Below are 3,443 nucleotides of genomic sequence, written 5' to 3' on the forward strand. Positions count from 1 at the left end.
GGGGGGGGGGGGGGGGGGGGGGATCGCCGTTCTCGCGCGTAACTCCGCGGCCCGAACGTTCCTTCCATGTTAACGCGACAATAACCTACCTGTATCGCACACGCGCGTGTTATATAATAATGCGCCTCACTGTTTATTGCGTAATCGTATTATGTGTAAACTGATCGCTATGCTTGGTGTCCGACGCGCGCGCGATTGGACGGAGCATCCCGGATATTCCGCTTTACCGCGCCTCCTTTCGTTCACGCATTTATACGGGAAAATAGGATCGGTTGATCTATAGCTGACCTGCTGCACGCAAAAAAAGAACTAGCTTCCAGAGCTAAAAAATAGCTGTGACAGATAAGATGTGTCACTGACACATATAGGGACAGCTAATGTCGATACTACCGAAGCTAAATTTATTCGATGTTTAAACTTAGGCTCTACAGCGAAATATATTAGCTGCTAAAAACAAATGACTGTAGCAAATGATTGTAGCTGTGCGGCAAACTTCTTTAATATATGCATACGATAAGAAATGTAGGAATAACTGCCATTTTCTTATTTGAAATAATACGCATTTTTAATGTCACCTAATATATTTGTATTTCATAGCGAATGCATTTTAGCTGTCATAGCCAATTCTTAGCAGTGAAACGATTAGCTTTTTGACTAAGTTTGAATCAGCTACCGTGGTTCAGCTGATATTACTAAGTCATTTTTTTTGCGTGTGGACGCAATTAAGTCTTGAGTAATTATAACTAAACAGATTTGCTGGTGCAGCAAAGAAATTGTGTGTGGGCGGCAACTGTCAAACTATTTGTGACAAAAAACCTATTGTTGTAGACAATATCTTGGATATTGCAGCAGGTCATTATGCATTCCGAGCTGTAGTATCTCAATTTATTATGTACGATCTTGTGCAACTTTGAAACTTAATTACTGCAACACAAAAAACCGGCTGTCTGTATATTACGATCATAAATTTGCGAGCCTGGCGAGATTATGAGCTGTAAGGACAGATCTTCCTCTTTTAGCGTATGCCCTCGGGCGTTACGTGATTCAAGCTTTGGCTGAACGCCACTTTTAATCAAGCTCTTTAATCCGCGTCGCTTTAATTCAAGGGACATTATGAAATTCTGGGCCAAACTTTGAGCAACGCGAGGAAAACGATCGGTCGCAACGAATAAGGGATGATGGAGACATTAAATGCGCGCACAAGGACACGGGCGCTCGTGTCACGCGACAGTATGTCGCGTCCTGCGAATTTAAATAGGCCACGGCGAGAGAGAAAAATGGAAGACGCGAACGTCGCAGTTGGAAAGTGACCAAACGCAGGAACTTAGCTTTTAACCCCGCCAATCCCCGCCCTCGGGGACGCGTCTCCCGCATTTCGGCGCGTGCCTGCGTACGCACATGCGTGCGTGGGTGAGAACGAATCGCGTGCGCTGCCGGAATGCCGTTGCCGTCGCCTCGTTCAATTAATCGACGAGCACTTGGCATTCAAAGCGAGCCCTCAGCCATCTATCTGTCAACGTCACGCATTTTTGCAAACGGTCGCGATATTGATTGAAGGGCCCGCCTTGATTGAAGAGTTAAAATTTTATCGAATCATTTAACGGGGTATCGCGCGTGAGCGCGCGATCGCAGTCGAGCCGAGTTCCACGCAGAAAAAGTGCCGTCAAGTTTAGGGCCATTTTCTCCCAAGTGCTGAGGCACATCACACGTTGGTATTTGCGTACCTTTAATCTACTCATGAATAGCTACAGCTTTATCAACACATTATTTCAGATTTGGAATGCCATAAAGTGGGGCTTGTGAGAGCTTAGCTGCTCTCTTTCCCAAGATTTCTCCAGATGCACAGCAAAGATTCCGACTAGAATGCCCAAGTTTGCCTCAAAATTGGTTATCCTACTACGATACTATTTGAGAATCCCATTCTTTTCCCAAGCATGGGCTCTCTGTAATCAAATCAGAAGTACCGTAGAAACTCGCGCTCCTTCCCCGTAATCCAGTATATAATATTGGTATATTTCTACTAACAGGTATCATAATGAAATCACATTTTCCCACCAACTATTGAATTCAATGGAATGAAATATCAGAAAATAAAGACTTTCAAGACACTTTGAGCATTTTGCTGAATAATTAATTCATTTGGGAAGTCAACTTGTGTCATTCAGTTCCAATGTAAAATGAAGACTAGAGAAACTATTGGCAAGACTTTTTTGGATTTCTCTACTTGGAATCGCGTGATTATCCTTGCATCCAGAACCCATAATTATTCGAGGACTTCGAGGTCTCAATTAAACGCTGAGAGATCTACGCGGGATATCGCGAGATCCCATTTGGCGAGCGTCATTCGACGGTCACCCTGAACTTTTTATCGTTGGTGCAACACAATGAGGCTCCCGTGTGTGCTCCGGGATGAAGAGTGTATCGTTTTTCAGGGCGGGCATGTGTGTTTATGGGTCACGAGGTTCGCTATTCATTCACGGCCGGGACTCGTTCGCCTTTGTCGTTCGATCGGATGGAACGCGGGCGCGGCATCGTCGTCGTTGTCGACGAGGGAAGCCCCGCTGACGGTCGGCGCTCTCGAAAGATCCTCTTTAATACTCGTTCACGGTGGGACGGATTCACCTCCCGTTCAACGACGTGACGATAATAAAGTGTGCGCCTCGCCGGTAGCGAGAGTCGAGATACATGGCCGGCAGCGAGCTAACGATCCTAATTCTCCCGATTACGGTCGGCTTGGGAATCGCGATTCTCGTTCTCGGCCACTCTTCGCGCTCTTGAGGTCGCCGCCGGGTCGATCAGCTCGCAATTACTCGCGTGTTTTGCGAACAACCTCGTCGCTCCGGGCCGTTGCGAATCGCGCAACGTTATTTTGCATCCCCCCGCTCGCAACTTGCGGCATGGTTCTGGCGCAAGATTCCGTTATCAATTTGCATCCCGCGACCACGTGATCCTTCCCTCCAAATAGTCCCCATAAATTGCCTGATATCGAAACAGTCATCCTACGATATTTTGCTCCCGCGCTTAGCGGGTCAAGTCGCGCAGATAACGTACAAGGACATCGCCAATTCCTCGCTCGTGACGCGCTCCTTGCGGAGGCGTTGCGGCCGCGGTCGTTCTGCCGCTTGTCGTTTGCCAACGAGCGTTCCAAGACCTTGCGTGCGTACACTCCGCACGTCCTGGCTCGAAAATCCGCCAGGAAGAAGCGCAGGGTTTTGACGAAGCCCCGCTATCGCGAGAGAGGCAGATGCGGAAGACGCGGTCGCTGCGAAACTCTCGCGAGGACAATGCGCCGCCGGCGGTTCCCGGCGAGCAGGAAGAGGGGGTGATGTGCACACGCGCACCCGCTCTCGCTCGGCGGGGGTGATCGGAAGAGATCCGAGAGAGCGAAAGCCGTGGCGCTCCCCGAGCCCTTGCCACCCTCCCTCCCTCCCCCCCCCCCCCCC

General features: G+C 49.0%; 1 protein-coding gene across 7 annotated transcripts in view; it reads left to right on the top strand.

Annotated features, from left to right (window-relative positions):
• Positions 1–3,443, top strand: part of LOC116853981 — a 191,757-nt gene that overhangs the window by 82,814 nt on the left and 105,500 nt on the right. The gene's annotated exons all lie outside the window — the stretch shown is intronic.

The sequence above is a fragment of the Odontomachus brunneus genome, unplaced genomic scaffold, assembly GCF_010583005.1.
Source record: "Odontomachus brunneus isolate Ranch 3 - 2012 unplaced genomic scaffold, Obru_v1 Obru_scaffold_007, whole genome shotgun sequence".
In the NCBI taxonomy this organism is placed as follows: Eukaryota; Metazoa; Arthropoda; class Insecta; order Hymenoptera; family Formicidae; genus Odontomachus; species Odontomachus brunneus.